Source organism: Puntigrus tetrazona, chromosome 8, assembly GCF_018831695.1.
Source record: "Puntigrus tetrazona isolate hp1 chromosome 8, ASM1883169v1, whole genome shotgun sequence".
NCBI lineage: Eukaryota > Metazoa > Chordata > Actinopteri > Cypriniformes > Cyprinidae > Puntigrus > Puntigrus tetrazona.
In genome coordinates, this window is record NC_056706.1 from 22,761,406 (window position 1) to 22,775,175 (window position 13,770).

General features: G+C 38.1%; 1 pseudogene; it reads right to left on the bottom strand.

The window, feature by feature from the left end:
- Positions 1 to 1,725: 1,725 nt before the first annotated feature.
- Positions 1,726 to 6,188, bottom strand: LOC122350036 (annotated as a pseudogene).
- Positions 6,189 to 13,770: the final 7,582 nt, after the last annotated feature.

The window sequence follows — 13,770 nt, forward strand, 5'->3', positions numbered from 1 at the left end:
GTTGCCTCTAGCACACACCATTCAGCCTTGTGCAAAATCAGTCCGGATTTCACACAATAGAAAGACATTCACAGCTGCAAAAAATCTTCTTTTGCTCGGAAATGTTATTTATATATGATGCGCATTGCAGATTTCATGTTAGAGGAAGTGGCTTTTAAAATCCGATGTTTTGTATGCATTGTAAGCATCTGTGAATTTGTAACTCCACGATGAAGGTTTATTGGGCTGCTAGTAAACAAGTAATGACAAACCTGTCAGAAATGTTCAATGTAATGGAGAGACTTCATTAATTGTAGACTTCACGTAACACACTACAGCAAAAGAGCAAACAAGCTGTTATACATTAAACATCACTGACAATAAAAAAAAAAGCTATGGTGCTATATAATACACAGATCAAGAATCGGCGGGTGAATCTCAAGAATGGTGAATGCAACCAAAATAAATAAACTGATCACAAAAACAAAAATAAAAGCATATAGAAAGAAATAGAGAAAATAAGTGGCCAACTCAGTTGCATAATTTATTAATGTCGCAAAGCATGCTGGGAGTTATGGGTGAGTATACTATATTGGTAAACTCATGAAGGGAATAATGAATGAGGGAGTAGGGTGTGATTTGAAACACACTTTTGAACAACGTTAATTCACCGTTAATTCAAGTTACTTTCTCGAAAACACCAAGTATTATCCAGAATGCATAATTTTTTTCTACAGGATTTTACCTTTGTAATGAAAAAGGCAAAGATAATGTGCTAGTACTTTATTTTGATGGTCCCTTTTGAACAATCTGTTGACAATAATTAACTTTGCACATATAAGTCAACTACCTCTTATTAGAATCGTAGTACACAGTTTGATTAATATCTGCTAACTCATTATTGCCATGGTCTCCCAACAGAAATTCTACTGACTAATTTTGCAAGTACATGACAACTTGATCAACCCTGACCCTACCAGTCTACTAATACTCTGCTAAGAGTCTAATAAGACGTAGTAGATATGTATGTGCAGCGTGACTTATAGTCAACAGAATGTGACCACAAAATTAAGTGAAACCGATAATGTCAGTGACCTCTCTTTCTATTTTGCATGCTGTTTGGTGAAGAAACCATATTCAGTCATATAGATCAAATGATGTGGCCAAATGTAAATGTCAGGATAAAACCTGTTCTCTTATGGTGTGCAATCTGACCCGAACAGGTCCCAGTATTCAAAAATCTCATCAGCATTTGTCACATCTTTGCATTTTCTTACACGCTGTCACAGATCAAGCTTCCGTGGCTCTATCACCCATGTACTGACTCTTTCTCTGGACTCTATCTGCCATAAGCCTGTGCCTGATCATTTGCACACCTTGGTCCCATTCCCTGGACTATTTAAACAGCTCCAGCACACGCTCTCGTTGTGAAGCGTTGTTTTGTTGTGGCTGAAATTTTTGAGTATTTCTCCTGATTTTTTATTTTATCCTGTTCGCACACAATTACATGTCAAGATTTTTCCTACTCACATCGCCGTTGTCACAACTTCCTCTAAATCAGAAATCATGCAAGTAGGACCATCATACTCAACGTTGTCTTTAGTGCTCAACTTTGGGTCTGTTTTATTGCATATCTTGCCATTTTCCATCACATTCCCCTAATCCCTTATGAATCTGTTGGTGGGGTCAGCATCAGAAATATAATTCTGCAAGCTAGAGCACTACACATCCATGCAATCAAATCCATCAAATCCATGCATCTACTCCTCGTCCAATCCTCTTACTCTTGGACTTGGTTACTCTTGGACTCCCCTGGCTGCAACTTCTCATGGACGGAGAAACAGATTGTCCAGTGGTCCAACTCCTGTCCTCAAAGTTGTTTAAGACGTTCCCCTTCAGATCAGATTCAGATTTCTGCTCTTCACTTGGAACCTGTATAGATTCTGAACCTCCCAGCAGAATATTATGACCTGTTAATGGTTTTTAGCAAGGCCAAGTTATAGCAGCTTCCACCTCATCAATCCAGCGACTGCGCTATTACCTACACTGTAAACCTGGTTAAGTCCTGCTAACTCAAAAAATCTGAGGCAACTATTTTAGCCATGAACTTAGCAGCTGATTTCTCCAGACGAGGAACCAAGATACAAGCAAGTCAAATCCCAAGTCCTCAAAGATAATTAAGTGACTAATTAAATGATAATTGTGCATTAGTGATGAACAGCTGCTGTTATTGAACATTACAGAGGAGTTTTGCAAAAGCTCATTACAAGTAAACAAAATCAAAACAAAACAATAAAAACAAGCATTTGTGTTTACATTACATTCATGTACAGGTACATTATAGGTTAATGATACATTCTCTAGTTTGCCTATGTTTTGCCTATGTTGTCTGAGTCTAAGTCCTACTAATGGTTTGGGTGTAACTCTGAATAGATGTTTGAAAGTATGCCAGGGTGTTTTCTTACATCTCTTCCCATGTAAAAAAACAGTAGACACAGAAAACCTAGAAACCAACCTAAGAACACAACTATGGTTAAGGTTATAGTGTTCCCTCTTTCACAGATGAGCAAAAGTTGGTCTTTATAAGTCCATGTGTCTGTGACGAGTTTGACAGGATTGACAGTCATCCATATCACACATGAAATTAAATGAATGAAAGATGAAAATGCAACGAAGAGCCACTGGCCATTGTGTTTTACCCAAAGGCTGTGCAATCTCGGGAACTGTGCAGCCATTTTAAAAACACAAACAATTTGAAAAGAACGGACAGTCAAACACGAAATACAGACAGTGAAGAAAAACGCATATATGGCATTTCTCAGAAGACAAAATACAAATGTGGGTTTTCCAAAGAAAAAGAACACACTTACACTAGAAAAAATCAAACTAGTCAACATGAGGAAACACATGCTGCCACCAGCAGACTTCACCACTGGTGTGTCGTAATTGTAGACAAAAAGGAAAAACATGGAAATAAGGAGAATAACTAGGCATGCGGCAGAAGCCATGACAATAATGGAGGGAATTTCTGTGAACTGTACATAAACAACAGAACGAGTCTTACATGTCGTGCTGCCCTCATCAGACCATTCACTCTCTGCACATGGAAAACAGGTGTAGGGGTCCCTGAAAAACAGTTCAATAATATACAGTAAATGTTTAGTGTAATATTTTGGCAAAAGCAATACTAATTGAATCAGGAAAAATATTTTGTCTTCAAATCACATTTAAAATAGCACCATAATTCTAGTAATCGTGGTGATATAACGAACAAAAATGCTTCAAGGGATATTCCACGCCAAAAATGAACCCACCATCATGTCGTTCCAAACCTGTTTGACTTTATTGCTTTGGAGGTACATAAAAGAAAATATTCTGAAACAAGCTGACAACAAAACTCTCTCCGTTGACTTCCACTATGTTGACCAAACATACAATGCAAGTGAATAAGAATGCAAACTATTTGGTAAACAACATACTTCAAAATTTATTTTGTGTTATGTATAAATAAAAACTTAAATATATAGTAGGTTTGACATGAATGAGAGTAAATGATAACAGACATTTCATTTTTCAGGTAGACTATACTTTTAAATATTGCCACCTTTGTTACTTACGAGAAAAATTCACATAGCTGTTAGGTGGACATTTTTTACAAGTAAAACAGCAACCATGAAAGCCTTCAGTTTTCCTTGAATGTCCCACCTTACACTCAACAGAGCAGTTTGAGGAAGGGACCTTTAACAAAGAGGAAAATGTGTTATTTATAGTTTTGTTTAGAAGTTTTGCACATTTCTAAAATGGACTGTCTATTTACACTTAGTGCAAATAACCCATCTTATTGGAAGAAACTATTGATACAGCCCTGATACAGCCTTGATACAGCCTTAAGATTAAGTCTCAAATGGGAATGTCTCAGATTGTGTATGGACAGTAACCATGGTTCCCAGAAAAGGGGAACAAGGTGTTGCATCTTGGAGAGCAAGTGTAATCATTGGTAGACAGTGGTCCATGATGTAGGTTTAGGCTTGGGGTTAGGTTAAGGGGTCTAAAAATCGAAAGCGTTATTTGAACTAAAAATATGTAGCAATTTGTATGCTTTAAACTTTGAAATGTGTCTAAATTGTATGTTTTAGCATCAGTAAAATATACAGAAATGTACGTTTTATGCTTGTAAATTTTACGTATTCATTCCTACTTCCTTTACAGGAGAAAACCTGTAAAGCTAAACTTTTAGAAAAGGCTCAACAAAAATTACTTACAGAACCATTGTTATGCCAGCGAATGAGAGAGTTGTCAATAGTAAAAGTAATTTCTGCATGCTTCTCATATGTTCCCACCATCTCGAACTGTGGAGGATTTACATCAGTGCGCCAGAGCACAACTGCATGATTGTTGGATCATAATTTTTATCGTGATTTACTTGACGGCCACAGAGTGAAAAATCCAATTTCTTTATCTCTCCCAGAAGCTTTTGTAAGGTGTGTTCAGATAAAAAAGACAAATAATTTATGATTATATTAACATTGCTATAACGTATTAATATTACTTTTGTTTTATTCATTTATAAATATATATATATTTATAAATGAATAAAACAAAAGTAATATTATTTTGTTATACATTTGTTATAATTTTCTATATATATATATATATATATATATATATATATATATATATATATATAAAACCGTATAATATGTACATAAAAAATAAAACATTGTTACTTCAATAATGTATTTGAAATACTATTTGAAATTTAACTTAACTTACCATGTATGGCTTGACCCATTGTATTTTTGTGGCATTCATTCATGTCGCACTGCAGAACTCTATGTAATGCATGAGCTATGGTATACACTGCAGCATATAAGTCAAAGGAGAGTGTTGGATTTTAATTTATAATCTCCTCTGCAGTCAACAATGAACAGTACTCACAATCTTGATTACATGTCTTACTGTACTCCTTGACTTCACTCTCAGCTCTATCATTATGGCCAGCATCAGTTGTTCCTCTGTCTTTATAGATTAATTCATTAAATCCAGGCAATGACAAGAGTCTCTCTGTAATGCCAATGACTGTGCCAATTTTCCTGATTCCTGGTTCTCTTGGAATCTGTTGATTCATAGCCCATGAATGACTTGCAATCCATACTTTGTCCTGGATGTTGTTTGCTATGGCTGCTTTGATGAATTTGATTGCATATTGTGGCAAAGCAAAAACTATAATGACATTAATGTTGAGCTTATCGATCTTTTTTTACCGTTTGACTGTAGTTTGCGCGCTAGACTTAGTCCCTCTTGATAGGCCAAATAAATGCCTGTATTATTTATATACTTGTTAAACAGCTTTAGTCCGTCTGTGCTGTAATCATCTTGACTACCAATAAAGGCAACCCAGTTCCATCCAAACCACTGTATGATGTGAATAATCATCTCTACCAGGTCTTTGTTGCTAGGCATTGTTCTTACAAAGGAAGGATACTTAAGTTTATCACTTAATGCATAGCTAGAAGCCCCATAATTCACCTTTGAAAAAGAACAAAACACTCATATATATATATATACATATACATATACATATACATATACATATATGTGTGCTTACAAAAACTTGCAAAAGAAAAAAATTACCATTGGTATAAAGGCCCATTGTGAACAGTGGTGCGGTAGTAATAGTTTTTGAGCTTCCATATGGCCCTGTTAAAGCAATCACTTTAGGCTGATAGTTGTTGAGGTTGTCTTTAGGTTTTATTGATCCATTCTTTGAAATAGTCAAACATTTCATAGCCCAGAGAAACATTAGGAAGAAGAGTTGTTGAATTATTAATCTCTTCAACAGCAAACCTCATTACTTGCAACATGTGATAGCCAGATTTTGAGGAACTGTGCCTTGAAAACATCAGTGAGGAAGTTAACAGGAAGTAATTGAATATTTAGCTCAGCAATGAGGATTTTGAGAAAATACTGCTTTGATTTAAAATACTGTGCAATGAAAACCATTTACTGGTAAAGGTCATTACTTACCTGAAACATTTGGTGGTCTCTGCTGAAAACTGGGCTGTATCGTGTTCAATTTCATGTAAAGAGAAAAGGCCACCCAATAAATAATCTCCTTCTAAGCTGAAGTCTGATGTTGACCAAGAAATTTTGAAAAAGAAACAATTAGTAAAGCCCGCAATAAAAATGTAAATGCTACTGAGAAGCATGGTCATAAATGGCTCGTTAGTCCTGACACAGGGAATGTGTAATGGCTAGCCTTTTGACAGCAGTCAGACTCATATTGTAAACTTAATTTTCTTAAAACACATTTCAATTTGCTTAAACCAGCATTTTCACTGATACAAATTTCCATATCTAACTCGCAAAGCATGTCAATCATTTTTAAACATAGCATTACACCACACAAACATTTTTAAATTTTTTTAAAATTTACAAATCAAACTTAATGCACTTCCTTGAGGCTAAAAACTATAGGGAAACAGCAACACTCTGTTTGCATAAACTTTAAATGTTAAGTGTCTGTGTGTATTTAAGAAAACCTCTACATTTAAATGTTTTTCACATATCAGACATGAATTGTCACCCCACAAGTGTTACATCAAACTACAGCGTATAAGAAAATATACTAGTACTGTACAACTCCTATGCTCCATTATTTTGACATAAGGAAATAGAAATGATGCTCAATTTGTTTACTAGTGTTGTACTAAGTTCTAGTGTGAAACTAAAACCAGTTTTCAGTCGCTAGGTATATTTATATGGTCAAAATTATCTTTATTTTTAATATATTAGTAGAACTTTATATTTGATTAGTAATTTGCATTGTTAAGAACTTAATTTGGATTTTCTCTTAGGCTTGTAGAACATTTTCAAATATTCAAACAAACTTTGCTGTCAATCAAATTGTTCATAAAATATGTTAAAAACCCACTTTGGCTACCTAGTCACAGTTTTTTGCTCAATCTCGATCAAATCACTACAGAACAATTCTCTGGACTCTCTAGATCAATCATTATCAAAAATGTTGACTTTTGTCCTTTAGCTTTAACAGGGTCATCTACAACTGGGAGTGGCCATATATACCCAAAAGTCTATAAAACCTAAAAAACCCACAAAAATTGGTTACAGATGATGCTTAACAAACATAGAGATCAGACTATATGCAGGGTTATAACTGTTAAAAGGCCTCAAAAACACAGTATTTGTCCGTGGTTTCTCGGGAGCGAGAGAAGTACTCGAGACTCAAATACAAATAAACTTAACAGATTTAATTCAAAAAGGGCAAAAATATATACAAAAGGCAGGACAAAAACCACACGTAGGGACTTCACGGACATCAGAGACTTCAACGATCGGACAAACGTGAACACGAAAAAACACAGGACTAAATACACAAGGAAATTAACTTCATTAACAAGACAAGGCTGAAGACAATTAAACAATTAAACACCAAGGGAAGGCAGGGCACAGACAGCACGTGGCACGAGACAAAAACAATAAACAGAGTCCAGAGGTGTGACAGTATTTTTATAATGAATTACCTTAAATCACTGTAAACTGTTAATATAATCACTTATAGACTATATCTTCAAATAACATGATAGATATCCTCATTCTGAATAACTCTGCCTCTGGGATTAAGACATTTTAAAATCTCATTTTAAAATCTCAATTATGATATTTAAAATCACATTTCGTTAAACTTTACTATTTTTAGAATTTTACCAGACAATCATTAAAGTGAAACATGACAATAACATAGACTCTTTAAAAGAGAAGACTTGCAATAACGGTATTCTTGCAATAACGGTATCCTATCATTTACTTAAAATTGTAACACAATGAGTGTTTATGTATGTCTGCATATGTGTGTGTGTGTTTTGTATTAGTATAATAGATTAACCATTTTGATTTGTGTGTGTGTGTGTGTTTCTGTGAGCCTGTTGCCCTTTTTTATGTGCTTCACTGTCTGCCATGCATCCAGATTGGCCTATGCCCTTAAAGCATACAACCTCGAAGGCCTTAAATTGCTTGAACCCCGGTAATATCTGCTTGCAGCTATATTTAGAATATTTTTTTAAAATCTACCTCAGTAAATATTAATAAAAGAGGCTCCAGAGATCCGGGCATGGGTGCCAGATTGTGCCTTTCCCTGAGAGAAGAGATCAAGGGAATCTGAATTGGTCCTGTAGGGCCAATAAGGCCACAAGCAGAAGCTTTTCCTTGTCCTCCTGACTTTGCACAGTGTCTCACTGGGGGAAACGCATAGTTGCATAAGCCCCAGGGCCAGATGTGCCATAGAATCCGTGCCTAGGAAGCCTCTGTCAGGGATTTCCAAAGCTGACAATAAGTTGCTTCCGACAAGGCAAGATGGTCTCTGTAATCAAATTGATGATAATCGCTAGAAAGTAAGTGCCTCACTCTCCTCTGAGCAAAACCTGTTGTGAGAGGAGGTCCGCTGCATGACTGAGGTCGCATGGAATGTGAGTGGCAATCAGAGACTTGAGTCTGTAAACAGACACCACCCTGGTAGTTGGTGTATGCAACCATCACTGTGTTGTCCATTTGAAACATCATGTACTTGCCTTGGATCAAAGATCAAAGCCTCCTGAAAGCTAGAAGCACTGTCAACAGCTCCAGGCAATTGATATGCCAATGCAGGCAAGGGGTTTTCCAAGGCACTGCTGAAGCAGTCTCATATGCATTAGGCCCAATGGTGTGACCATGGTTGGTTATGCCATATAGTAGTCCCCAGTAGTCCTTGTAGGGGTACAGAGTCACCAAAGAGTCCAACCTACAAGATGGGGACGTTGAGAAAAGCAAACTTTCTCGGCTTCCCACATCTCTACTAGGTTAAGCCACAGGTGGTGCTACTGGGCCACCATTGTGGACATCGCTATCCCCAAAGCCTATGCCGTCACCTCTGTAGCCCAGAGGGCATAGTTGGTGGCTGAGCGCAGTTCCGGCAGGACCTTTGGTATAAGCCCACCCCAGTTTTTTCAATGCCTTGCAGGATGGCCACAGCGTGCAGGGGCGGACCTAACTTGTCCAGAGGCTGCATAAGCCTTCACCACGAGGGATGAAAAGAACTTAAAGGCCCAGCCAGGTAGGCACGCGTTTGCGGGCAAAGATGTACCACAATAGCTCTCTCCACCTGGGAACCTCTGTGTAGCCCCTCGCTGGTCTGCCTTCGAGGGTTGTGGAGCCTCGCCTGCTGTGTCCTTGCCAAAAGAGGGGCCTTCCATGACTTTATCAGCTCCTTATGCACATCCGGTAAGAAACGTGCTTGAGCAGTGCACAGCTCCCAAGTCGCACTCGGCACCCAGCAACCAATCATACAGACTTGAGCGCTGCTCTCATCCTGATGCTCTTAGCTGCCCGAGCAATCATGGCCGCCATTTTGGCATATGCCTCAGACCGGGGCTCAGTGCCCGTGCGCTCTTTCCCAGCTAGAGCATCAGCCTCAGATGGCTCAAGACTGTCCTTCAATACTGTGATGGATAACTCATCCTGATCACAAGCCCATTACATTACAACATCTAATGGATCTTTTTGGCATAACACGGCTCAATCTGATGGTAGAGATAAGTTAAGGTAGGTACTTCTCTCAATAAAATATACTGACTTAAAATGTGCTCAATCATTTGGTTGAGCAGATTATTAAAGGATATACCACTGAACAGTATGATTAACAGTCAGATTAGTTTGATAAATAATAACGAAAATATTGAGGGAATTAAGTTATATTTGATTGCTTTAAACAACAGAGAGTGACTAACAGAAGTTGACTGTTTTGTATGGGTTACACACTGCCAGCCTTTTACCCTTTCTCTAAGCTCTGGCCCTGGTTTTCAGCCTGGGCCCCACTCTCTATATGTATCCTTGGTGATAGACATTCCTGAGCAAGCCATTTGCTACCAAGGATGTGTTGGGTTAGTTCCTTTGAGCAAGCTCAAGTAGAGCTGGCAGTAGCCTGGGTGACAGGCAATAAAGATGTTCTAGCAACTCCCATAGCTTTGGTAGAGTTGGTACTTTGTGCTTGTCTTGGTGCTTGGATCCTCTCTCTCCTCAGCATGGCAATGTGCGTATACAGGTTCCCCAGCAACCACTAAAGTACACAGTTTAAGGATCCTTCACAAGGGAAAGTCTAATGTTAGATATGTAACTGTGGTTCTGTGAGAAGCGAACAAGACACTGCATCCTCTAGAAGCCTCACCATGCTTTGGACATGAGTTTCAGACAAAAAGTGGATGATGCTTTCTCTCAGGAAAAATTTAATAATACTATGCACAGGCAATGATGTCATAGACAGTCATCATGTCAGCCAATGTTATTGCCGTGGTTAGCTTCAGAAACCCGTCACAGTAAAAGCATTTTGGAGGTATATGCAGGTATACCCACTTTTTTATCAGGCTTTTCATATACCCACTTCTAAAAATCCCTTCTGATGCACAAAAATCAGGAGTGTTCTGCATTAGCCAAAATTACGAAAGTCTATTGAAAATAGTCTACATCGGGCTATTCAAAACAATTCAAAACAAAATAACATACTGCTCTAAAAAATCTGTTTTTATTCCCGTTGAAAACTAATACCATTGCAAATTTGACAATGATTTTATGCAAGAGTAGTTTATGTGAAGTTTTCAACAGCTCAAACACAACATTGTCAATATTGACAAATTCTGGTTGATTTGGTTTAACAAAGATTAAAGAACAGTCCTGCATCTCGGAGCAACACACATTACTGAATTAATCATGTGAATCAATGCTTCAATAAACCATTTATAAAGCAGGCGCTTGCTTCATTCTTGAAAGAATTAGCCATTTGAACAAATCGTTTGAATAAATGACTCAATGACTCGCTCATTAAGATTGTCACTTGCTGCATCTTACTGGCAGCTTACATTCATATTTAAAAGTAGCTTTCTGTATTCTTCCCTACATCACATACTTGTGTATTAAAAAATAATAATTAAAAAAACATAAAAACAAATAGCATTAGTTTTGCAGGTGTAATCTTGAAAATGCGTTAGAAAAATGTCACTTCAGTGTCATTAAACTGTGTAAATGCAAATAAATAAATAAATGCTATTGACTTCTGCTCCTTCCATTTATTCTGCAATGTAAATATCAGATTTTGTTGAGGCTTTCATTTAATTCATAGGCTTGGTTTCACAAACAGGGCTTTGCCTAAGACAGGATTAGTTTATAGTTCAAGTAGGACAAAAGTAATTTTTATAAACATGCTTTAGAAAAAAACATTACTTGTGTGCAACTTAAGACAAAAACAAAGGCGCTGTTATGTTTTAAGATCAGTCAGTGCAAGTGTCTTTGATTTAAAACAGTTTTATGTTTTAGTCTAGGACTAAGTTTAAGCCTTGTCTGTAAAACTGGGGGATAGTGTCTTATTATATTAAATTATTAATAAAATGTAAAAAAGCAAAACAGAGAAGCAAGGGCAAATCACGCTATTGCATGTGTACTCATCTGTGCAATCTTACCTGATGAGCTTGGGACTTGCCTGGGTGCGAAGAGGGTATGCACTTCGCGACTACAGCCATTGGGTTCACACAGGGAATTAGTCACAGCATTCTCTGCTGGTGCGCCACATCACAACAACCTGCTAGTCCCTTTCTTACCACCAGAGGCCAGACTGGAGAGACTGATTTTAACGCAGAGAAAGGTGATCAGACATCGAGATGTCATCCTCGCCCACATGTATTGTGAAAAGCACAATATATATATAAAAAGTAAAAAAGGGAGCTGTTTATAAAAAGTGAGCTGTTTGCATCTAAATGTGGAAGCAGACATCCTGTCGAGGCAAGGACTGAGGTATCATGGACGCTCCACTTCGAGGTGGTGGAAAAGATCTGGAGAGTGTTTCACCAGGTGGAACTGGACCTCTTTGTGACTTGAGAGAATTCATGTTTACATGTCGGCGATCTCTGCCTACCATGCCTCTCTCGGTGGATATACAATCCTGTGATTCAATCCAGATCTCACTGTGGTCTTAGAGGCTCTCTGTGTGCCGCCGTTTAGCACTGTGTTTTCTGGTATTGTAATATGTTTTATGCATGTTTATGATAGATCAATAGGGAATATCACCTTGTTTTAATGTGATGTAACTGAAAGTGTATATTATATGTTGATATCATTGCATCGTTGATATTCGTGCTTTAACAATCTTTATCTTTACTAGTTAACTATCAAACTCCCATCCAGTGCATATGCAAATTAACATGCTTAGAGACAAAGAGCCATAGAACTCTCCCTCTAAAAGTTCAGGATATCATTGGCTCTTTGACCGCAGTCTTCTACTTTTCTGGATTTCATCCATGTCTCACCCTGCCAGCGCAACCGCAGTTTGTGGCAACTCTTACATTTGCTCCAGGCCTTGCGGCCTTGACTTTCCATTCAACCAAAGATTCTCGGATCTCAGCAGATCTCCCTCTTAGGTCTTTTTACCTTCTACCCAGGAAGAAACTATCAATCATCAGTCAGGACATCTTTGGAGTTCATCACTCTTCCAACTGTTTAATTCTTCTACAGTTATATAAATAATTGTAATTAGTCATAAAATTAAATCAATTAATTGTAATTATTTATATACATTTCCCTTAATGAGCTGATTTGTTGCAATAAATAGCTCCTAAGCAAGTGGAAAAAGCTGCTGATTAAAGGCCGGGACTCACTAAGCTGAAGTCAACCAACTAGCGGCAATGAAATAGGCAGGACTGGACAAAAAAGCTATGCTCGAACACATTCAAAAGCTACCATTTTGAATATTAGTAACATTTATAACTTGACCAGTCCCTATCTCACTCCTCTTGCTCGGGGTCCACGCTGCGGCTACTTTCCTTGCCCCGTCTCTCAACCAAGGTTGTTGAGACCATCCTCCAATCCAGAGCTCCATCTATGAGGAAACTGTATGCCCTGAAGTGAATGCCTGCTTGACCCAGTTATCTGCACAGTTGGTACAGTGCTGGAGATCCTGCAGGCCAGGTTCTCTACAGGGGTCACCCACTCCACCCTGAAGGTTTATGTTGCGGCGATATTGGCCTACCACACCCCTCTCGGTGGACACACAGTGGGTAGAGACCCCTTGGTTACATGTTTTCTCTGCAGTGTGCTGAGGTCGAGGCTTCCAGTACGATCATTCCAACATGGGATCTGGCTGTGGTGTTTGAGGCTCTCTGTGGGCTGCTTTTGAGCCCATAGCGAAGATCTTTGATTGCCTGCTGATGATAAAGGCCACACTGCTGTTGGTGTTGTGTTCTCTGAGGAAAGCAGTGGACCTTCAGGCCCTCTCAGTAGCCCCTTTTTTTTTTTTTTTTTTTTTTTTTTTTAGAGTTTGCGCCTGGCATGGCCTATTGATGTCCCGCCATTTAATTGGATACGACTCAGAGCTGTCATGTCGAAACCATTCCCCATAGCGTCTCAGACATAATCTCTAAAGTTGCAAAGGCTAAAATCTCAAACCAAAGAGATATTCCTTATAAAAGTTAAGACTTGACCATGACTTCCTAAAACACCTTGTTTAAACACACCCCTTCATCTCTACGTTACTGTGTAGGAAGACTTGCATAACACTGGCCAAATGTTTGCGCAAAGAAAGAAGATGTAGCTATTATTCTCGTTGTAGTGTTGTTGCCTGTGCCATGGTCTGGAGACGCTGAGTTTCACTGAAAGTTTTTGAGCTTCCAAAGCGGACATAACTAAAAATCAGTGGGTTAAGTTGTATTTACAACACTGTTCCAAAACAGTTGGATGGATTGTGTTTAGACCTGA